Genomic DNA, 25,302 nt, shown 5'->3' with positions numbered 1-25,302 from the left:
TATATATATATATATATATATATATATAACTGAGAGTGTGAGTTTACCCTTTACCGTGTAATAATGTTATATCAAAGAACTGGATCAGGCTAAATTCTGTATTGACTTCACTCAATATAATTCACTGTATGTAAAAGCAGGAGGTCTGGTTGTACATATAGTACAAGAAACAGCATTACTATCAATTGGTTATTGTCTTTTTATAAAACCCTACAGTAAATGTCGTTTTTGTGGGCATCCCACCACAGTATTGTTTAATCTTAATGGAAATCTGCAGTTCTTTATAGCAAACCCAAGAGAAGCCTGAGCTGAATTTGTATAGAATCTAACACAATACAAATAGCAAATAAATTCATTTTATAAGATGCCAATGCTGAATTCAAGATGAATGAATTTGATATCTGCTACAAACTGAGTCTCAATGTGTCATGTATGCCCAAAATCGCCACATGCCTTATCAGCGATGCCTTTTTACACCAGTCACTTTGAACCTTATTCATGTTCATGGCACATCTTCAGTGGAATGTGGGAAAGGTCTGTGTTGAGGCACAAAATGGATTGTGTGTGCATGGTGGCTAATTTTGATTCAAGGAATTGAGAGAGCTGTGTTAAGGATGTTAAGCATTAAAGAGTTGTCTTTTTCATGGGATTATCTGCAAAGGAGGAAGTCAGTAGTCAGACAGAGCTGACTGGCACGGCAAGATCAGCTTCCATCCAAGTAGAACACTTCTTCAGGCATGCAAAACATGCAGACTTAAGTCACATAATCCCTTTCAATATCTGCAAGGATGTCAATAGCCTGACATAAATGGATAGGGTACCATGGTTTATCAGGCTTACTGTTGTTTCTGATCATAGTGTTTGCAGTGTAGTTGTCAGTTTGCTATTATTATCAATTGTAAATCCACTGGCACTGTAATGGCAGAGCAAATCTAAACTATTGATGAAATACTATTTCAGGCTGCGTCCTATTCTTTGCAGCCCAGTGCTGTGGCATTTATGGAGCCCTTAGATACTGAAGTAAATAACAGGACATGCAAAGCTAGCACTCAAGTACATCACAGGACCCGAACAAACAATGGTGCTCTTTCCACACTTGATGTCTGAGTTCAGATAAGACTGTAACTGTGGATCAAAGCGGAGCACTTCTGATGCTTTATGGAAGCAATGTTCTGTCATAGTGACTAAGCAAGGCTGTCCATGTCCAGCTAACTATGACAGCCTGGGAGAGGTATAAAAACAATCACTTTTCAAAACAAGCAGGTTGAGGCAAATTCTTACACATTCAGATACTGCTAAATGTTGGAAATGGCATTGTTTTTGCTTCTTTATTTTATTGCCAAGAATTTTAAATCCCATGACTAACATATCAGAAATGACACTGTGCTGAACAAAAAATATTTCTGGATGTTCTTATAATACCCTGTCAATATTTGCTGCGGCAGCAGGCCAGTTTCTCGTGGAACTCATTAAAGTTTCATTGTGTCATCTCATGTTACATTGCATTAACATGGACTTCAGATTTCATTGCCAGAATCTGAAGATTTGAAGAGGTTTATTCATCAGTGGAAGGTTGAATGTTGGAACATAAGACATATGGAAAGTATAAACTAAATATCCATTTCTCTATGTGATTATTCCTGAAGCTTCGTATGTCTGTATTCTTCTAAAAGCATGTTAAAATGTGAGTAACGTTATGATACGTCCCACTACATTAGAAAAAATAAAAAAGTTAAGATCAAACTACATTGCAAGAAAATGACTTCATCTTCAACCTTTAATATTAAATGATCGATTGCAGTTATGTTCAACCCTTTTCAAATTTGTTTTGTTACTGTATTACACACAAATTTGTGTATTTTAGGAAATTAAAAATAAAATTTCATGTACTTTACTGTGGTATTATAAGCTGTGGGTTTGTGGCTCTCACTTTTGGATTTTAAATTATCCTCAAAATACCTTTAACTTTGTCTCTCTTGCAGGCTTAAAAGGAAATCTTTCCACTTTCCATTTTCTGCACAGGCAAAGCTATAAGAGTCATCAGAGTTGCATCCTTACAGTACAGTGCAAAAGTCTTGGGCCAAACCTCATTTATATTTTGCTAGAGAAAATGGGAAATACTTGCAGTTATTTATTGATACATATGCAAACATACATGGAAATGCATGTATACAAGGCAAAAAAAAGAGTTTTTCAAAAGCTTTTTATTATGATTGCCTTTATACTTCAACATAGCTGAAACTCTTTTGGTTCTTTCTTGTAATTTCCTTAAGCAGCTCAAGTAAAAGGCAAGTTGCATCTCTCAGTTCCTGTGTCAGGTCTCTGCTGTATTTCCATTTTATTTTTTCATGACTTTCAGATACTGTGCATCGGCTATAGATAGGTTTTTTTGTTTTGTTTTTTGGGTTTGTTTTTTTTTTTAGCTCTGTCGCTCCGTCTTTTGTTCCACACATGTCCATTGTCCTCAATTTTTAAAGGACACACTACACAGCATGCAGATATGCCAGATTTTTACTCTTTGGGAATCAACTTATCAAATCAAAAATACTGTTTTTACGCCTGTAAAAGTGTGTTATCTTTGGTATTTTACAGAGATTCAACTAAAGAAGCGGGACCAAATTATATGTTTTCTGACAGACTGCTAACAAAGTGGCTAAAGATACAATTCAGAATTGGTTCTTTGCTAAATTGTCTGTTAAATTGTGCAGATACAACACTGGTTCATCCCTTAAATTAGGTGCTTTTTTTAATGCCTGAATAATTCATAGGTCAGTGTTAAGTGGCTTAACACACACAAAAATATTCCTCTAATAAAACAATCAAAACTTTAAAAGACCTTCACAAAACCTGGAGATTTTTTGCTGAAAGCCACTTTAAAAACTTATTGGAAGGTCAGCTCATTGGAAACAAAAGGGTAAAACGAAGACGTTTGCGCAGTACTGCATTAGTATTTTCTTTTACTGAATGGGCACAAACTTAAAATGACAACCAAACTGGCGGCCTCTGCCCAGCAAAATTTACAACTTGTGTTTTTTCTTTTATCTCTTTTGTTTTGTTTTGCTTCTTTCTTTACTGGAACCTTGTAAATAACAGTTCATAAGTAACAGTTTTGTTTCCTTATAGGTAGATATGCAGATGATTAAGTGATAGTTTAACGCTTGCGCCAGACATATATTTGTTGGGGTCATTTTGTGGCTTCCACATCCCATGTTTTGACATGTTCATGCCATAAATTATACATACTGGCTGAAGATGTGTTAATAAAGCTCATGAGGTGAAACCTGTTTGTTATTCAGCTTGTATGAAAGTGCAAATGCATTCCATCACTAACACTTTGAAATTTTAATTCGAGTACCAGTAGAAAACACACACATCATGGATTCATTTTACCTATAACATCGTGCAAAGTGACATATCAAACGTGTGAATGTCTTCCCTTTCAGCTGATTAAATAGCTGTAGCCATAATGTGGTGCATGTAACGGCTGTAGTCACTACTGTAACATATGTGCTGCACAGTTTCAAAGTAAAATTAAACAGTCTGTCAAATCTGTGTGGCTGTCTTTATAAATAAACCAAGCCACCTGACATGGCACCAGGCTCTACCAGAAAGTACACAAACTGAGCAGCTGCAAGCGATACGCATGGATTAAAAAAAACATGTATCTCACACACACGCACACTAAACTACACATAAATGCAGTTCATTAGTAAGAACTGTTGGTGCTATGATCGCGATTGAATCTAAAGCGAGGTGTCATGGTATACTGTAGGAAAACATTGTATTGCTGGTCAATTCTCCACTAATAAGTCTGTAACTTATTAGTCAAAGTGACATTTATAAGCTTAAGGTTAAATTATCCACAAGTCATTGAAAAATGACAATTTTTAAAATTGTATTTCAACAATGATTTCTCTTTATTATTGACTTTTTTGGTTTTATCCTTTGTGTTAACATGACCTTTGTAAATAAATCAATCACCATCCATATGACATTTAATAATCAGAGTAATAATGTGGGTTTACGTGTATATGTGATGAATTGGTGGTTTTATACTGTAGATATCCAGTATAAGCAGTATAAACAGTATAAGCACTGCTTCTCTGGTGTTGTTGAAGAGCGTCACGTTGGGAGTGCCAGTGCATCAAGCCTCCAGCATGATGCTGTGTAGTCTCAGCACTAGTGCTATAAGCTTGGTGCTAGCTGTGTTTGCAGAGCCTTGCAGACACGTCTACATACTGTAGCTGTCTAGTGTTACTGGGGGCAGTGTCAGAAATATGTGAAACAACTGGTAACGTTCTGATGTTTGTGCTCTTGTTGTTGCTTTAACTTTACTCTACTGTGGTAGGAAAAAAAGAAGTCATGACACACAAAAGCTTCTTTGTAGTCCAAGGAAATCAAGTAATAAAATAAATAAAGAAAAACTGTCCACTGCAGCCGAACTGAGCTGTGGTTTTTCCCTTTCCTGTCCAAGCCAACTCTTCAACAAAACCACTTCTCAACTTCTGCATAGCTCATTGTGCTCATTTAGTTAACTAATGGGTTTTTATCAGTCTTCTCCTCCCCTCAGCTGTTTTATAGACATATGTCAGTGTAACAATAAAGAAGCTAGAGATTTAAAAATGAAACTCTCCCCTTATGTGTTTTGGGGACTTTGCTGTCCCACAATGCTCCCTTTGTCCTCACAATGAGAGTTGCACCTATGCAGCTTGACTTTTCCATTTATTTCATGTCAATTCTTACTGTGTGTCTACATTTGAAAAACCACATCTAACACGATATAAGCCTGGAAGGATTTTTCTGTCACACAAATTTAAACAGGGACATTATGTACCCTTGGAAGAATATTTAAAGTGCTGGATAATCGTGTTTGGGGTGCAGTATTTTAGTGCTTTGGGGCTTGGCCCCTCCTGCATCAGAACCGTTTTCTCACAAGGAAGCTGGTCTGGATTCTCCTTGAACCCCTTGAGTAAATAGCCTGCTGCCTTAAATGGAATGAACACAGCAGACATTAGCTTCTGTTACCGAAGCGGTATATCTGTATGTTTCCGTGTTTATTTTTCTGTAAACATTAGTAGGAGATGTAAATGAAGGGCGTGATTATGTAGTACTGGCGACTAGACAGTCAGTGCAAGCAGTCTAACGAGAGAGACTGTATTCCAGAATGCCAAATTAACTGCGGGGCCAAAAATTCAATAGCATTTTTGGACACGATTTGTGTTTACATCATTTGTTTGCAGTTGTGTTCAAATTTGAAGCCATTTTTGCAGAAAAAATCGTGGGGTTTCATTTCTGGACTCTGTATACAGTCTGCCTTCAAATTAAGGGTAAAAAAAAAAGAGAGAAAAACAAAAAACAGTTCCACTAATGCAAAGTCCAGGGCTGACTAATAATACCAATAACAGAAAAAAGGAGAAAAAAAGCAATACTTTGGGTACAACATGCTTCTGTTTTTATCTCGATTACTGTCATGTGCATATAGTGCATACATGCATATATATATATATATATATATAAATATAATTGTGTGTGAATATTTTGTGTCAACAATGAATATTTTGTGTTGTAACATGCTCATCAGCTAGTAAACCAAAAATGTTTTGCAGTGCTATGGTGTGGTAATTATTTTAGCTTATGAATGATGTATTCTTGTTTTTTATTCAGAAAACTAAGTGGCCAGTTGCTACAGCACACCTCTGCAGAGAATTTAAAGTTGTGCAGTGTCCTATTAGTAAGAAACCTGACATGTTTCTGATATGGAGTTTAAATTCTCTGGCACCGTATTATACTGCTCAGAAGAATCTATATGCCGATTAAAGATTTTTCATTAAAAATGCCCATTATTGGTCAGAGGGCCTGGTGGCGCCTGTGTCCGGCAGCCTCGCCTCTGTCAGTGCGCCCCAGGGCAGCTGTGGCTACAATGTAGCTTGCCATTGCCAGTGTGTGAATGTGTGTGTGAATGGGTGAATGACTGAATGTAGTGTAAAGCGCTTTGGGGTCCTATGGACTAGAAAAGCGCTATACAAATGCAGGCCATTTACCATATTACAGACAGTTGCTTGTTTATGTCTGCAGTAAAACCTCAGTTTCAGTTTTGAGCCGAGTACATCAGCACAGAATGAAATAACCCGGGAGATGCAGCCAGAACTGTGTTGTTCCACACCTGGTACATTTCTCTGTGAAATTAGGAAGCCAGAAGTTGTTGTAACCGATAGCAAACCTATCCTTCTTGCACGCTGTCTCTCATACCTGCTGATTATTTATGCGATGCTGGTAAATGTGCTGAGTGTGCCTAAGTGTATAAATAGCATTACGGACATCATCAGAGGCTTCTGTTCGCAAGGGGGAAAGGGGAGGGGAAAGAGCTTACTACCGTAGCATCAGATGATGAGCCACGGAGACGATCCATCCTGACTCATCAAGATTTGAGGGGAAACTCTGATTCTTCACATGCTCTTAGTTTGCATGTCCAAGACACACCGCTGACCCTGCTGACCTCTTTGGCCAAGTTGTGCACAGCCGTGTTCTGTTTATAGTTTATCATATGAGATGACTAAAGGGTACTACTCAGTCACCTTGCTCTCTGTGGTTCACTGACTTATATATGTAGTACACTGTTTAGGATAACATAGACTTGCAAATGTAACTGTGTGCTTTTTTATTAAAAATAGCTGCATAACCATGGCAATTATTAGAGCGTATCTTATTTGATGTGATTCTCTCCGGCATCTTGTATTATTGCTCAGTGTCTCAGTGGTCACTGTCTGCACCACAAAGAGATTTCCTTCCTAACAAAGGAGTCACAACATCCTAGTCATGATAAATGTTATCGTAAAACATAAGCACATTTTTGCATTTGCGCATTCATGTGTCCCCGCTCTTTGCAGTTCAGCCCTCAGCTGGCCTTTGCCTTAGGTTGTTGCCTTTGTCTGGGAGCGCTCTGCTCTCTAGAGGTCACATTGGCTGCCCTAGAGGTACTGGTAATGGACAGTATGCCAACTGTGGGCATGCTAAGAGAGCCATATGCTGTCTGCTAAATCGGCTGTTTGGTGTCTGATAAAAATCACAGCATATTTAACATCCTCAAGAGAGGAAAAACACTGCAGTCAAACCATCACTTGAGCATGCATTGTAATGGCGTGAGTATTTGCATCTTTGCATCCTTTTTCTTCTCATTTCTTCTCATTATGTCGCTTCTTGCTCAGACTCCCTAGGCCTCCATATGCCTCTTACTATTTACAATTCATCTGACTGGTTAGGTTCATAACCCCAATTTGGATATTACAGGTGGGAATCACCATACATCCCATGATACGATATTATCACAATACTTAATGCACGATACGATATTATTGCGATTTTTAAAAAAAATATTTTGCGATATTCAGATTCTGTACATAAAGGTAAACTTTATCAATATTCATTTTATCTAATATTAAAGTCTTGCACTTATTGTTGACAAACGGAACGGTTTGTATTACATACTAGTCCAACTTAACTGAATGCAACCATCTGGTACAATTATAGCTATTCTGAACTATGAAATTTATGAAAACTATGCAGCCCTTTCAGCAACTGAAGAATTTGAAAGTAAATTAAAACAAAATATAATTTTACATTAAATAAAAAAGTTTTAAACTTAATTAAAATAAAACATGTCTTAAGTTAAAATAAGTAAACTCTCATGTTTATTGCTGCCAAAAAAAGGTTAAACACATTTGGACAGTGAAGGAATGCCAGGATTCTTGCTCAGAAAAAGGATCAACATGCTCTGAAGTCAGAGCACAAAAACTTTTTTTGTAACAAAATATCGATTTCTGCTGTCCCTGTATCGATACATTATTAGCAAACAAAATATCACGATACTACACAGTATCGATTTTTTCCCCCACCCTTATTGTATATATGGTTCTTTATTTGTTTTTAGATTTGCTTTTGTGATCGCAACCTGGGCCACGGCCTTAAAATATTTACATTAACCTTCTGGCAAGTCAAGCAGAGTAATAGAGACGTATGTATTTTATTCGTTTGCTATTTTTAAACATATTTTAGACAGAGGTATAGAGATTTAATATTCCAGGGTCTTTCAATGTACTGCTTATCAAATCCACTTTGTGTGACCACAAGCAGAAATTTTGGGAGTTTGCTGGTCAGGAGCATGTGTGGTAACACAATAACACAATTCTGTAGGTCAAACCATCTAATGGTGGGTCTAATGAAAAAAAACCCCCAAAGCGCTACATCTTAGACACTACAGACCTCAGTTAGCATGCTAAATGTTAAAGCTAATAACAGCAGAATTAAAGAGATGACTGAACAAGTCTGGCTTGGGGAGAAAACCTCTTTTCTCTAAAAAAACAAAACAACAAAAAAAAAAACATGGCAGCATGGCTTAGGTTTACAAAGTTGCATTTGAACAAACCACAAAACAGCGTCCTTAGAAAGATGAGACCAAAATGGAGATGCCTCACATTAACTGGGAGGCACGGTGGTGGAGGGGCGATGATTTGGGTGTGATTTGTAGCCACAGAGGATATCGTGAGTTGACCGTGAACTCTGTATATAAGTGACCTTTCTGGAATCCTCCACTGAACTCAAGCAACGCTGTAAAGAAGAGTGGACCAGAATTTCTGCACAGTGATGTGAGAGACTGATAAAGGCATAGAGAAAATGATTACTTAAAGTTATTGCTGCTAAAGGTGGTCCTGGTGCTATTACTGCCATCAGTTTGAGAGTCTGCTGAGTCATGATTATTACTAATGAAAAACACATTAGGAATTCTACAGAGTGCTTCGACTGATAAAGTTTCTATGGCCATCAGTAACGTGACATCATTTTGGGGGGATAAAACTAGAGTAGTCATCTAAAAGCTTCCATTTTGTCAGTATGCGGGGTGTGATTAAAATCCAAGCTTACCTCTATCCAAACGGCTGCCTCACCCTGTGTACTGAACGGCTGAGGTTCTCAAAAAGCAGTGAACAAAAAGCTGTTTGTCCTTGAGGATGGCTGCAGATGAAAAGCCTGGGTTGCTACGCTGGGTTAACAAAAGCAGGGAGAAGCAAACCTCCACACTCACTGCTGCAGTATCTAATGAATCATCAGTCAAATAGAAATCACCAGTATAACAATTATATAAGACTTTAAATGTATAGAATTTAGAGTCATGATATTATTTTTATGGCAGACAGTGTTGCTGGTAATTGATTAGGCAGTTATAGTACTAGAATTAGCTGGTATTTGGCTAAATTAGTCATTGTAGCAAAAATCTTTTGTGGTTCTGCATTGTGAATGTGAGCATATGAAATGTTACTTCTCACTGTATGATAGAAAATACTTAAGATATGTAGATTTGGGTGAATTAAATCATTAAAAATTTCAGTCTGTTAAATAATAATCAATATGAGTTACTTTTCTTTGTAACGACAGAGAAAATAAAGGCAAATATATTGATTGAAGGGAATTAACAAGCTCTGAGCCCTATATATTTTTAGCCACAGGAGTCGAGCTTTAAAAGCTACACACACCATCTGTTTTGGCACAACTGAAGAACTGGCTAGAGGCGGTATATGAGTCTAATGACATCTGATCTCTGAAAGATGTTTTGAAGAAAAAACTGCTTTTGTTTTCGAGCATCCGACCTTTCTCCTCGCCACTGGAAGTCACACATCCCTCTACAGTGTTTTTAATTAGAGAAATAGCAGCAATCAGCCATATGCAGAGTAGAAAATCCTCGCACAAAACCCAATCGGCATGTCACTCAAGTGACGCGGATGCGCACGCACTGGATGTGTTTGATGTGTCTGAGTGGGAGTTTGATGAGTCGATGGAGGGGCAGGTAGCGTGCATTTACAATATGTGCTATGACGGCTTAAACCGTCTTGAAAAGCACTGGTGATATTTGCAGCTCGAGTGTTTACAGTACGTATTAGTCAAATCTTTAGTCCTTTAAGAACACAGAGATGGAATAGGCATCTCAGGGAAGAGCAGCAACCATGAAATTGTACTTTTCACATTGCTGTTTAGGTCAGGGAATGCTGGCTCTTTGACATTATGTAATGTAAAAGAAAATAAGCTGTATTAGATTAAACTTGATGATTTTGGATTTAGCTAATGTTTGGAATATCACCCACAGTGCACGTTAAGAGAGCCCGTGTAGGCAGGAGGTGAGCCGCAAACTTGACACAGAAGAAGAAGTGGGGGCATGTCTCTATCTGATGTAATTGATTGCTACTGAACAACCTCTAAAGGTTGCTCTCAATGTCAGGGTCTTTTGTAGAGACTTACCTTGTTTACACTTGGTAGAATGGAGAGTTTGGGTTGGTAAATATTTATTGCTTGGACAAACACGCTTTCTCTGCCATGGCTGGGACTGATAAAAAGGGCTGTTGAGATTTTAATCAAGATGGCTGTTTTGGCAATTAAATTTGACAGAGGAGAATCAGAGCTATTCCTATGTTGTCATTACTCCTGAAAAATTGTTCCTCTTTTCCTTCATCTCCTAAAGCTTCAATTAAAAATGATAGCTCCATGTGCACATTTAGTGAACTGGGGAGAGACAGAAAGCTGCCTTGAATAATTTTAACCTATTTACATTTCTGCAGTGGCTTCAATGAGATTTGACATTTTCTTTGTGTATTTGGGAAAGTGTTTACACCAAACTTAGATGGTACATGCTGGGTTTATACCCAGTCAGTGCTTTAAACGTGTTAATAGTTCTTTACTGTAATTTTCACTTCCTGGTGGTCCAAATGTGTACAGGCAGGCCAGGTCAGCAGTTCAGGGAGTCTTCTGTTGTGAAGCCATGCTGTTTCAATAGCTGCATTATGTTCTTTAGCATTGACTTGCTGAAATATGCAAGACATTGTATATGTTGCCCTATAACCTGTATATACCTTCTAGCATTAACCTCCTAGGACCTGGCGTCCACATATGTGGACATCACATTTTGGGTTATTTAGACCAAAATACTCAATTTTGTTCTACAGGGGCCTGATATCCACTAACAAGGACATTATACTGCTAGTGTTCTATCAAAATTTTAAACGAATATCCTCATATGTGGCTCTCATTTTTCTTAAAAACAAAAATCAGGTAAAAAAAAAAAATCTGGTTATTCTTTGTTTCTACATTCATCAGGTCCCAATCAGCCCAAATATCAAAGAGAAATTAAAAATGCATGCCGTGGAAGAGTTCGGGTCTTAGGAGGTTATTGGTGTCTTTCCAGATGTGAAGCTGCCAGTTCTATAAGCAGTAGTGCATCCTCATACCATCAGAAACCTGGGCTTTTGAGCTAAATGCTGATAACAAGACAGATTGTCCCTCTTCTCTTTTCTGTGTAATCTGGAGGATGCAGATTACCCATGTTCATAGTTTTCCAATTGCCTCATATTTCAAATGAACAGTGGCCCAAAGACAATGGTGGCATTTCTGTTTCATGTTCACATATAGCTTCTTCTTTGTGTGAAAGAGCTTCAGCTTGCACTTCTGGAAGTGTTCCTGAGCCCATACAGTGATTTTAATGCAGGAGCTCTTGAGGGCCTGAACATCACAGGCCTCTGACATTGAGTTTTGGCCTTGTCCCTTTCACACAGAGATTTCTCCAGATAATCGCAATTGTTTGATGATGTTACGTACCATACAGAGGTACGAGAGATATTTCTAGCCTTTGCAATTTTATGTTGAGAAACATGATTCTATAATTTGTAGATGCAGTCTTTTTGCAAATTTGGGTATCTTGTGCATCTTCTGAGAAACTCTTCCTCTCTAAGATGCTATTTTAAACCCAGTGGTGTTACTGACCTAATTCTTTGCTAAATGATTTTTCATTTTTCAGTCTTTTCTGTTTAATACCAATTACGTTTCCAGCCTTGTGTTGCCATCAAATTCCAAATGAGCTAATATCTTTATGAATTCATAAAATGTCTTTTATTAAAAATTTGGAGAGAGGAAGCTAAAGCCATCTATCTGTAAACTTGATCCTGCTTTGACCTTTTAGCATAAAGGTAGTAAAATGTTTTGGTATTGCTAATAAGAGGTTTAAGGTTGATTCACAGCTTTGAGACAGTGCAGAAGAATCAGTGCAGATGTTGTTAATTAATGAAATGATTAGTTAGATGATTAATTTAATTCATTAAATAACTGTTTAACTGAAAAGGCGGGTGTAATTAATGAGCTGGGACAGATTGTTTCTGTGCCCGCAATATAATCTTTAATCGCTTGGTCAGTGTGGAGGCTGTATTGGATTAAAATACCTTACGGTATTTCTTTATCATTCTATTAAAGTTATTACCTTTACTGAACCTCTCGATTTTTCTATGGGTGACATCTTAATAATAAAATTTGCAGCGATAATGCAGTGTGTTACTTAGTGCATGGCACAAAAGAAGGTCGCAAAACCTCCAGAAACGACATGTTCAGCATTCAGCAGTCGGCATTCATTGAATCCATTCATCCTATTTAATAGCTGTAATGACAATCCAAGGTTAATTATTATATAGACTTGAGAAAAATATTAATTATCTATGTAAAGCTGGAAATCTTCTTTAGAGTAGGAGGCAAGTAGAGCGATATTTCTTCTCGAAAATTCTACCTGGGTAAGAGGCTCTGTAGGCAGAAAATTATTTGTTCCACCAAGACAGAAATATCAAGTCATTTGTATTAAGTCTGGGATGGAATCAAAGATTGAACTATAAATTGAACCTTTTTACAATTCTGACACTATTACAACTGCTGCCATATGGCCCCCAATGTTATTTGTGCCTGCACATTAAGGTGTGACCGTTTATTTCTCTCCGCAGGCTGCTTTGAACTGAACCCTGTGAGGAGCATCCAAAACAGCCCAGTATTCTGGTGAGTTCCCAAATTGAAATTAAAACCCTCTTTACATTTGCATAACACTCTACAAAACATCCAGACTGTTAATGTGAGAGGAAAGTGATGGCGGCAGTCGGACAGAAAGGAAGAGGCTTTGATAACGATATGCTAAAGGAAGATTGTCACCCTTTGACTCGATCGATCGCTCAGGGTCAATATGTTTGACTCATCATGTGAGCATATTCCCTTCACAAAGGCGAAGCTTGCAGTTTTACTCTTTCATTTCCTTTTTTCTCCCACACACTAGCTCGAATTGAGAAACGGAGCAATTCAAAAGCACAGCGTCTCATACTTTTCCTTCGCTTTGTCACATACAGCTTTAACCACATGTTCACATACAGAAAGGAGAGAGTGGCAGAGAGAGAACGAGAGAGAGATCCTCAGCTGAGTGACTCTGTTAACTATCCTCTCACATAGGCAGGGTTGGGCTGGCGCCACGGCTGTTTGCCTCATAGCCTGCGCAATGGGAGTCGGCTCCATTATCAGAGCTGCTGCTTCACCACCCTGCAGCAAACCCAGCATCCTCCGCTCCTGCAGATTTAATTTCTTATCTCAATAGAGAAAACAGCCTCTCTGATGAACGGCAGAAAACACCCTGGGCTGCTGTGAATACGGATTGAGAATACATACAATAGATGGTTTGATAAACTTATGAATGTGTGCAACATTGATTCCTCAGGAATTGGCGGTTTGTCATATATATTCAAAGGAATTTTCTTTATACAGTAAATAATGACTAAGTGAAGGAAGGTTGTCTTCACCATTATGTAATGAGTCAATTATTTATGAGCCTCCAATGAAGCATATATCACACCTTAAGCAGGATCCTTGGTAGATGAACACCTACAATGTGCCGCTGTTATTCTAAGTTGCCCTCGTGTTTCTGTTTGCAGATAGATAGAAGCTGCTTTTCAGCTGCTGTACTCTCACATGACATAAACTCGGCATGAACTCATGCCTCATGTGTGCTTCCTCTTGTCAAAAGTCTTACGAGAGCACATTATCACCGCTCAGAAAATAGAGCAGCTGGATGTTTCTAATGACAAGTTTTTCCTAAATGCCTTTGTGCAAAAAAACCCCAAAAAACAAAGGATATGCAAGCTTCTTACTGCGACGTCGCTTTAGATTTTTTTTCTTCTATTGTTTTCGCGTTTGCTTTAATTGCGACTAGTGTAAAAATGTCTTTCTTGCTCCAGGAAGAATGGACATGCTGTGACTTTTCAAGCTCTTTATTTACAGCTTCATCAATGTCATGAAAGCCACTACAGTGGTAGTTGTGTGTCAACATTCCCATAACAAACAAAAGTTATTATTTGAGAACAAAGAAGTAATATGACTGGATACACCCTTGCTAAATTAGTTTTCCTGTGTTTACAGTAATCACCTGGTAGGTCTGTACTTAAGGAGAGTGGTGCTGTCTTATCTGTGGTCTAAAGCTTCTAGAGTAATTTATTACAGTCATCAAATTTTCATGATCTTCTCAGCTTGTAGGAGGTTTTAACCAGTGGTGGAGAGAGTTTTCAGATCCTTTCAGTAAGTTGAAATTTGAAGGGGCAAAAACAAAAAAAGAAAACACGTCAGAATTTAAATATATCTCTCGTCTAAGCCCCCCTCCAGATGAGCACGCACACATACGCGCCAAAAACAAGTCACTGCTGACTTTTAGCTTCACTCAAATTGAACCTCGCTCTCCTAGGTGAAAGTCATCTGTTCACCCCGTTGCACCCACACATCTTATTTCCCTGAATGTTGTTCTTCATTCCACTTTGTGTTACTCACCCAGGTTGGTCTGAAAAGATCTATGTTTGGGCAAAAGCTGCTGTATCAGGCTTTAACCTGTAAAGAAAGAGGAGGTGCAGAGTTTTTTGTTTCTTTGCAGTCCTATTGAGTCATAAGATGCGAAAAGGTTATTATTATAAAAGACGGTTTCTGCCCCAGCTTTTAGCTGTTTTCACACATAAATGTCACATGTAACTGTCTGAATGATCAGGGACGCACTGTCCAGTGTTGCTCTTTCACACGTAGCATGTGTGTTTGACACTACTGGAGATACTCTTTGGTTTAGGCAGGGGCTTGGGGAGGGGGGACACCAGGATAGAGCGTGCAGGTGACATGATAGAAATGTCATCAGAATGCACACTCACCTTTGTGAAATCTCTGGGCAATTACTCGCTCTGTTCACACTTGGGCTCAATCTGACATCACTTGGACCTTACACAGATTGATTCTGACATTATTTGTTCTCACATGCTGCTTTTCTGGGTGATGTCTAGTGAAGTTCAAGACTTCAGCGCACGTGTGAAAACAGCTTTAGTTTTCAGACCCTTTTTAACAAGTTAATGTCCCTTGATCATGTATTTCAAGTTTCAGCTCTGGTTGTCATACAGAATATTATTAAATCTAAACAGTGTCAAGATCTAAGAGACGTTTCAGTGTCTGTAGCTTTAAATCCAGCAGACCCGCCACACACAGGTCTGCCAGTCACACAGTGGATAAGCCAATGGTAGAAGCAGCACATTCACCTGATATGGCAGCTGTTTGAGACATTTTGTTGTTTCACAACATGTGCAGGGTAACTTTGCCAAAAAACGTCTTTGGAAATGGCTTGTAAGTGACTGTTGGTTAACATGTAGTACACACATGCAGTACATTAGTCATGTTTTGCTTTTCACTAATTCCGTTGTCTGGCCACAGGAAGGAAAAACAAGGAAGGCTTCATTAGGAATTTGTCTGTGTTTAAATAAGTTATGTGTAAGCACAGAGAGTCAGAGAGAAACAAATAAAAAACTCTACGATAAAAACACAATTTTTGGTTTCCAGGTTTCCAGCATTTCTATCTGTGCCTCAGCATTACAATTTCGAAATATCTCTTGGCTGTGAGATAAGGATTTTGCCACTGTGGTGCAGACCACATTGCCATAAAAATAAAAGTAATCCACTTGTATTTAGTTCCCCAGATGCTGGGAGTACATGAAGACTCTTGTGTTCACTCTTACAGACAACAACAGATTTGGTGTTCTTTGCTCCTGATTGAGATATTTTAGCTTGAAAAAGTGACTCTGGTGAGGAAATAGCAGTGGCTGCTCAGTCAAAAAACAGAGGGTCTGTGCCTACTCAGGCAGATCTCTTCTAGTGGGGGTTATGCTTATGTGGTTTTGACGTCACAGCCTACTGCAAACTTCACTGGTTGGTTTACAGGCAGACTTTCTGGTCTGTTGGGAAAGAATGGGAGGATGGACTTTCATGATATTTAGTGTCTTTCTACATATACAGAGCACATCATCATTATTATTATTATTATTATTAGAGCAGGGCGATATGATATAAAAATATAAAAATATTTATCACGATATACATTTGAAAATTTGCGATAACGATATAACTGACGATATAATTGACACTAGACAAAACACTTTACAACTCCACAACTTTCTTAGTTTCATTCAACAATCTACTTTCGCCCTTCTCATTCTCCGTCGCCGCCATGCTTTTTCCGCCATGTGCGTATGAAAACAAAGGCCCAGTGCATGCGCATTTTACCCATATTCTATCGCGATTTTTCATTTTCTTATCGTTGCCCGACATTGTACCGGTATTACTGTGAACGGTATGATATGGCCCAGCCCTAATTATTATGTATTAAGTGATTTAGAAATCTTATTTCTTAATCACTTACTACGTTTAAAACTTTCAAGCAAAAGGGAAACAAATCTAAAAGCTTCACATATACTGTAATGCAACCGTGCAAAAAAAAAGAAGAAATGTCCAAAGATTAACAACAACACTGAAAATGCACCATATCATGATATGTCAGTGAACATGGCCACATAACAGTGCAAATATTGAATCTGATCATGTTTCTGATTGCTGGGGTTTATATAATGTGGCACTTTGAGAGGACATTGATTTTTTTTTCTTCCTCTGAACTGGCAGTTCTGCAGGATACATTCTGCACAAAGGGAGTGTCTCGTTGGAGCGCTGCACAGGAAAGCAGCTATCAGTTTATTTGGCACTTGGATAGAAATAGAAAGTCTTTTAAAGGCAAAACACTTGCATTAGGAATTGAATTCACTTAGAAATACATAAAACGAGATGTAGAGCTTCTTATGGACTTTCTAAAACGAGCAGAATATCTGCGATTCTCTGTTGAGTTGATTGAGTTCTTCGAATTAGTTTAGCAAAGAGAAGATTTGTCTGTGAAGGTTCTCAGTCATCAGTCAAAGAGAAGATTTAACTCAGTGGTGTAAATTAAAAACAACGTGGACGACACGGTCTCGGATTATGATTTATTTTCTCAGGGAGGTGATTTTGGTCTCCTTTGGTAGCGAGCTGAGTGCAGGAAATGAGTTTGACACCTTTGACATGTTATTACATGTGCAATCCAGGTTACAGTACTTTGGTTCATTTTCCCTCTAAAAGCTGTTATACAGGAAGACTGAAAAGAACAGAGCTCAGCACAGAGTAAGGCCAGTTCATTACTGTAGATAGTGGGCTTCATGTATTTGGTGTGATAGATAGATAGATAGATAGATAGATAGATAGATAGATAGATAGATAGATAGATAGATAGATGTGGCAATACATGGATTGGGCTTGTTTGTCCATCACATCCCACAGATGCTCGATTGAATTGAGAACCGAATCATTTTTGAAATTGAGATTCCTGAACCATTTTTCCTTTGTGGCAGGGCACATTATCCTGCTGAAAGAGGTCACAGCCATCAGCTAATATTGTTTTCATGAAAGGGTGTTGCTGTTGTTCTGCGACAGTGCTTAGGTAGGTGGTACATGTTAACATAACATCCACATGGATGGCAGGACCCAAGGTTTCCATAGCTAATTATTGCTCAAACATCACACTGCCTCCATCAGCTTGCCATCTTCACATAGTAGATCTGGGTGCCATGTGCTCCCAATGTGAGAGTTGCACTTGTCCCCAGCCATCCAAGTAATTCATTACTCCAGGCCAACCTCTTCCATTGCTTTGTGGTCCAGTTCTGATGCTCCCTTGCCGTTTATTGCCGGTTTTTGCGGTGGACAGGGTCAAGATGGCTGCTGTGACTATGCAGCCCCATACACTAAAAACTGCAATGCACTGTCTATTCTAACTAGGGCTGCCACGATTAGTCGACTAGTCACGATTACGTCGACTATCAAAATCGTCGACGACTGATTTAATAGTCGACACGTCGTTTGAAGCTTTGTAAGATCACAAAAGACGCAGGAATAAATAGTAGGATTTAAGAGTGTAATAACGGACTGAAACAGAAGATGGCAGCACTGCATGTACGAGGATGCCAGCTGCCGTTAAACCCCGAAGAAGAAGAAGCAGCTCTGTCCCAGAATTCATAGCGCAGCCCAGCTCAGTTTCCAACAATGGCGGCAGCTACTTAGTTTTAATATTACTCTTATTATTCTTTCTGGGTCACAAAATAAACGTTTAACATATTTTCAGGAGAGAATGTAGCTGTGTAAACTTCAAATATCTGCTCAGTTTATCAAGACACCACATATTTTCAAAAGCGCTCCGACTTTTCGGAGACGTCTGTTATCCACCAGCTTAATAGCTAGCCGGGGTTCAAGGCTCACTAGAGCCCGTGAGAACACCGGACTCCCGGCAAATCGTTTTCAAACCCACCGCCGTCTTTCGCTACTCAGGTTAAACATGATATATAAGTCACTTAGATAACTTAAAAATGTTATTGTTTGGCTTTTTTAGTATTTTATTTGTTCCTGAGTAAATCGGTGTGGCTGAGATTAAAGTTATAGTTTTTACACAGCTGAATAAACGTCAAGCAGACAACTGATCATCAGAAGTGTGAGATGCTCGAGAATATACTCCAGTGTCCCGTTATATTTTAGATAGCAAGGAGTTTATTAAACTTCACCGAAACAATCTGCAAATTTCATTAAAATTTAATAAACTACCATTTTGTCTTTATTTGTAGTTAGCACATACCTTAAACACTTAAAGCTGTAAGCTAATGATAGTTATATAAGAGCAGATGCACGCTGGCGCAATAAGCTGTGCGTTTTACGTCCAATGGAGGATGATCTGATTAGTCGACTAATCGCAAAATTAATTGGTGACTAGTCGACTATCAAAATAATCGTTTGTGGCAGCCCTAATTCTAACGCCTTTCTATCAGAGCCAGCATTAACTTTTTCAGCAATGGAAACAATTAAAGCCTGTTGGCTCGGACAACATGGCCGCCCATAACCCTGGCGTTGGTTCACCACTGTTGCTTCTTTGGATACTGACCACTGCAGACCAGGAACACCCCACAAGAGCTGCAGCTTTGGAGATACTTGTTCCCTAATCACATGTGCTATGAAGAAGGGATAATCAGTGTTATTCATTTCACCTGTCAGTGATCATAATGTTGTGTCTGATTGGTCTATATGTCATTGTTAGTGCAAATGTGTGTGATTTGTCTAGTTGTATTTTTGTTTCTTTTAGAAATTTAAAAAAGAAAATTACAAACATCAGCAGCACTCTCCTTCTTTTCTCAAATCTTTCAAGAAGCACGGTAAAGCAAGTCAAACTATGGAGGATAATGATAGTGTTGAAAGCCATTATTTCTGAAAAAGTTGAAAACCGGATGTAATGTTTTTTTGTGTTTACTTAAAGAAAAAAGAAAAGAAAAAAAACTTGTGTTTCAAGAGTGAAGTGAAGATTGCGAATCAAATCCGTCAGATTTGCCAAGTCAACAGTTAAAACAAATCAAGTTTATCTGTGCACGCTGCAATCACTGATACTGAGCTGCTTGCTGACAGTTTAAGGGCACTATTGGTGAAGAACACATTAGTTGTAAATGTAAGTTTGCAGAAAACGAAATAAGCGTGTAAATAAATAATCATTGTGCACTTTAATTAGTGCTGATACTTTGGGATGCTGGTAAAATGCTTATTTAACAGTTCTCCTTCCCTTAAGTTGACAAAAGCTTCATAAGCATTACCTCAGGTTATAAAAATTCGCAGAGTTTTCTATTAAGAATAAAATAATTTCCAAAGTGCTTTATTTAATTAATCTGCCCTAAGCAAGGTATTTATAGATGATGGACTAAAATCAACAATGTAGACGTTTTGGTATGTAGTGTGCAAAAGTCTTCATCCACTCCTCATTTCTGTCTATTTTCCTTGGAAAATGGGAAATAGGTGTAATGATTTATTCAAATTTCAAAAATAGAGAACTCTAATGTATGATCACCTTTATTCCTCAACACAGCCTGATCTCCCTTAGGCAAGTTTTCTTGTAATTTCTCTAAGAAGTCTTCAGGAATAGTTCTCCGGACTTCTTGAAGGACATTCAAAGCTGTTCTTTGGATGTTGGCTGCCTTTTTGTTCCATTCTCCATCAAGATGGTCACACACTGCTTCAATAATATTGAGATCTGGGCTCTGGGGAGGCCAATCCATTGCTGATAGCAATCCATTAAGTATTTGTCTTTCCAGGTATGATTTTACTGCGTGTGTTTGATTTATGGTCATATTAAAAAATAAAGCTGGTGCTCAAAAATTTTCCAGATGGTATTACATGGTGGCTCTGACTGCACTTCTCTATGCTCCTAATTCCATCAGTTTTGACAAATCCCCAAACCATGACAGAGTCTTCAGTGTATTACAGATGGTTGTACCCTGTTGCGCTTCTCTACTGACATCCTTCATATATGCTGGTGGCAATTTGAGCCAAAAATTTACAAAATTGATTCATCACTCAATAAATCCTGTTACCACTGATTTTCAGTCTAGTTCTTGGCAAACCTCAACCTTTTGTCCCTGTTTCTCTTTCTTAAAAATGGCTTCTTCGCAGCCACCCCTCCACTGAAACCATTTCTGTCAAGAATACAGTGAATACTAGATGAATGAAGGACCAGATATGCAGTATCTTTTAAGTCCTGAATCAGGCATTTTTTGGATTTGTTTTGTATTTTGTAAGAACATGACTTTCAGATACTATTCATCTGCTGTGGTCTATTTTTCAGTCCTGTCACTTCCTCCTTTTTCCTTCATTTCACCAGTTTCCTTAGTTTTTTTTTTCTAAGGACACACTGCAGACCATGCCAAGATATCCCAAGTTTTCAGGTAAAGGTTTTTTTGGGAAACACCTTGATGGCTTTAAAAATAAATTCAGTCAGACTGTGGTTTTATTTTTCACAAAGTCTTCTAAAGAGAACATATTTAGTGACGGGCTGCTAGTAACAATCTAGTAAATTATCTAAAGACACAATTTAAAACTAGTTCTCTCCTAAGTTTTATTGTGTGGAGACACAACAATGGTTCATCCCTTGAGTTAGGTGTGTTTTTTAAGGTTGAATGATTCATAGGCCAGTGTAAAGTGGCTTAACAAACAAAAGCCATTCCTTTGACAATAATCAGGTAGAAGAACTGGATTAAACCGAGTAAAAACCTAGCAACTTTCCAAAGAAAAGCTTTTGTGTTTTTCTCATGTTAGCATACAGCAGAAAAAAAAGCTAAACCAGCTGCCATGAGTCTAGTGCTTTGCAAAATGAGAACACATTCAACATGCCAAATATCAATGCACCAAAATATAGATTTCTGCCTCATTTTGAAATTGGGCTCCCTCCTTGCAAATAGCTGTTTCGATGGCTTCTGCTGCTTTTCTCAAGTTGCTATAATTAAACAGAAGGAGGCCGCGACCCTTCTTTATTCTGTGTCAGTTTGAGAAATGGCTGTTGTAAAATGCACTGTGTCAAAGCAGCACAAGCTGAACAACAGCGAGATTTCACACGCAGTGGGATCCATTTTAAGGAGTGTGTGTATTTAAAAATTTGTAAACTAATCCTCATTTCTGCCACCACATAGATATTTGAAAATCCACCAAAAACCCAGGTTCTGGCAATTTTTCTAAACAGCATTACAACACATATTCATCTTATCACAGAAAGATATATATATATATTGCCATCTGTGAATCAAGACCCTTGAAGGAGCAAGTATCTTATTGAACAGCTTAGATCCGTGATAGTCGTGATAGTTTCAATTATAGATAAACACATTAGAAAATGGGGTTAATAATAGTCAACGTTAAGGTCTATTTAACAGAGTTAAAGAACCTCAAGTTTCTCAAGAGTAGCACTTCATCACCAGATAATCTTTTTGAATCACAGAAGAAATACTTTTTTTTTTTTTAACCTCATCTCACCCCGTAGGTTTACACCCACAGCACAGTCCCTGATCTGACAACATCCTCAGGATAACTCTCATATATCATCATTAGAAAGCACAGACCCAGGCACTTTGTCAGAGTTTGCCGTCCGGTGAAAAGGTACAAAGAGGGCAGAAAATAGATCTCTTTGATGAACAACAGATTATGATGGAGAGGTGAGCAAACATTCCTCTCATTCCCTGCCCACATATGCGGTGTAGCAAGACTTGCTATCATACACAGAAGCAAATTAATGTCTGATCCCAAAGACAAGCCACAAATGGGATGTAATCCTCCTGGATCTTTGATTCAAGCTACAGAGAAGTCTCTCTTTTCATTTCAAATATAAAAAGACTACATAAAGTTTATAGCTGGGCTAATTTGGTGTCACTTTTTTATATTTTCAATATATTCAGTACAGGGAGTGCAGAATTATTAGGCAAATGAGTATTTTGTCCACATCATCCTCTTCATGCATGTTGTCTTACTCCAAGCTGTATAGGCTCGAAAGCCTACTACCAATTAAGCATATTAGGTGATGTGCATCTCTGTAATGAGAAGGGGTGTGGTCTAATGACATCAACACCCTATATCAGGTGTGCATAATTATTAGGCAACGTCCTTTCCTTTGGCAAAATGGGTCAAAAGAAGGACTTGACAGGCTCAGAAAAGTCAAAAACAGTGAGATATCTTGCAGAGGGATGCAGCAGTCTCATAATTGCAAAGCTTCTGAAGCGTGATCATCGAACAATCAAGCGTTTCATTCAAAATAGTCAACAGGGTCGCAAGAAGCGTGTGGAAAAACCAAGGCGCAAAATAACTGCCCATGAACTGAGAAAAGTCAAGCGTGCAGCTGCCAAGATGCCACTTGCCACCAGTTTGGCCATATTTCAGAGCTGCAACATCACTGGAGTGCCCAAAAGCACAAGGTGTGCAATACTCAGAGACATGGCCAAGGTAAGAAAGGCTGAAAGACGACCACCACTGAACAAGACAAACAAGCTGAAACGTCAAGACTGGGCCAAGAAATATCTCAAGACTGGTTTTTCTAAGGTTTTATGGACTGATGAAATGAGAGTGAGTCTTGATGGGCCAGATGGATGGGCCCGTGGCTGGATTGGTAAAGGGCAGAGAGCTCCAGTCCGACTCAGACGCCAGCAAGGTGGAGGTGGAGTACTGGTTTGGGCTGGTATCATCAAAGATGAGCTTGTGGGGCCTTTTCGGGTTGAGGATGGAGTTAAGCTCAACTCCCAGTCCTACTGCCAGTTTCTGGAAGACACCTTCTTCAAGCAGTGGTACAGGAAGAAGTCTGCATCCTTCAAGAAAAACATGATTTTCATGCAGGACAATGCTCCATCACACGCGTCCAAGTACTCCACAGCGTGGCTGGCAAGAAAGGGTATAAAAGAAGAAAAACTAATGACATGGCCACCTTGTTCACCTGATCTGAACCCCATTGAGAACCTGTGGTCCATCATCAAATGTGAGATTTACAAGGAGGGAAAACAGTACACCTCTCTGAACAGTGTCTGGGAGGCTGTGGTTGCTGCTGCACGCAATGTTGATGGTGAACAGATCCAAACACTGACAGAATCCATGGATGGCAGGCTTTTGAGTGTCCTTGCAAAGAAAGGTGGCTATATTGGTCGCTGATTTGTTTTTGTTTTGTTTTTGAATGTCAGAAATGTATATTTGTGAATGTGGAGATGTTATATTGGTTTCACTGGTAAAAATAAATAATTGAAATGGGTATATATTTGTTTTTTGTTAAGTTGCCTAATAATTATGCACAGTAATAGTCACCTGCACACACAGATATCCCCCTAAAATAGCTAAAACTAAACTACTTCCAAAAACATTCAGCTTTGATATTAATGAGTTTTTTGGGTTCATTGAGAACATGGTTGTTGTTCAATAATAAAATTATTCCTCAAAAATACAACTTGCCTAATAATTCTGCACTCCCTGTATTTATTGCGTGACTATATCAAGTATTTATAGGCTAGCTCTATATATTTATTTTCCAAACACAAGCTTTCTCTCACTGTATTATCAGAGGATCAGCAGCTACTCACAGCCCGAGTCTGATTGTTTTAATGTGACAAGTGAATATCTGACTTAAAACTTCCAACAGAGTTCTGTGACTTGAGAGCTCGCCCCAGCTGATTCTCTCCCAACTGAAGTGTGTGTTTTCTCAACTTTAGTTAGCCAACCTCTCAGGGAGGTGCCTCTAAATATAGAAACCTTTCTGACAACATGTTAACTCTCATGTGTGAGAACAGGCACTGGCTTACAGATGCCTGAGCACACTGCGAAAAGAGACTGAGAATGGAATATCGGGGCCTATTGATAGTTTAGACTTGATCGTTTAAACAGTTTTCAGTGAAACATACAGTGTAGCGTGCTTTGTAGTGCAAAGGGAGCTACGACAGTAATTATCTTTTTACTCTATTGTCCAAAAATTTTGAGGCACTTGAGCTGTTTAGTCTCTTATTCATCATGAAACAGCCATCAAGGAGACTTCTCAACATCCCAGATTCATTGTGTAAAATGACAAAGACCCAAAACACAGAACCAAACAAAGTCATAAAGAGCTATCTTTAGCGACAAGAAGAACAAGGAGTCCTGTAGCAGATGGTACAGCTCCCACAGTGCCCTGATGTCAGCAACATGCAGTCTGAGATTATACAAAAGATACAAAAGACACTGAGGTAACCTAAATCCAGAGAAGATTTCTGGTAAGTTCTGCTACCTGTAAAACACTTTGAACTACTAGTGATATAAGTAATCGGAAGAACACACTTAATAATGAAATAATAACTGTTTTTCTCTAGATCTCAAATTTTAAAAAAAGAAGAGATTTCTAGTTATTAAAGTTATTAGTTATTATTATTATGTCTATTTATGTAATTAGTATCAATTTATAGTGGAAGTTTCCGTGGCCTAAATTGTAGGAAACTCTCTGCAAATGTAAGACTTCAGATGGCAGTAAGATATAAACATGTGGTAACAAGGCACTGACTATATCACAAATCCATTTTCATAAAACAAACAAAACAAACAAACAAAATGTTTAGTTTGCTACCAGTCATTTCAATTTTATTAGGTAGATCTGTTCAAATGCTCATTAATACAAATATCCAATAACCCGGTTACATGTCAGCGTTTAAGCATGCAGAGCATGAGACAAACTGAGCATCAGAATGGAGAAGAAAGGCGATTGAAATGGCTTGGTTCATTGAGTCTTGAATTCTGCTGCAA

General features: G+C 38.4%; 1 protein-coding gene across 2 annotated transcripts in view; it reads left to right on the top strand.

The window, feature by feature from the left end:
• The window catches only part of lrfn1 (leucine rich repeat and fibronectin type III domain containing 1), a 131,409-nt gene that overhangs the window by 50,378 nt on the left and 55,729 nt on the right, over positions 1-25,302 (top strand). Inside the window, exon 3 of one of the 2 annotated variants that reach the window (XM_013912469.1) lies at positions 12,798-12,849. The exons of the other annotated variant lie outside the window; for it this stretch is intronic. The gene's annotated coding sequence lies outside the window, so the exon portion shown is untranslated. The remainder of the gene's footprint in view (positions 1-12,797; positions 12,850-25,302) is intronic. 2 annotated transcript variants of the gene reach the window in all.

The sequence above is a fragment of the Pundamilia nyererei genome, unplaced genomic scaffold (genome assembly GCF_000239375.1).
Source record: "Pundamilia nyererei isolate P.nyererei 1_Seehausen unplaced genomic scaffold, PunNye1.0 scaffold00091, whole genome shotgun sequence".
NCBI classification, from domain to species: domain Eukaryota; kingdom Metazoa; phylum Chordata; class Actinopteri; order Cichliformes; family Cichlidae; genus Pundamilia; species Pundamilia nyererei.
Note: the sequence above shows the minus strand (reverse complement) of the source record. Positions and strands in the feature narration are given on the sequence as shown.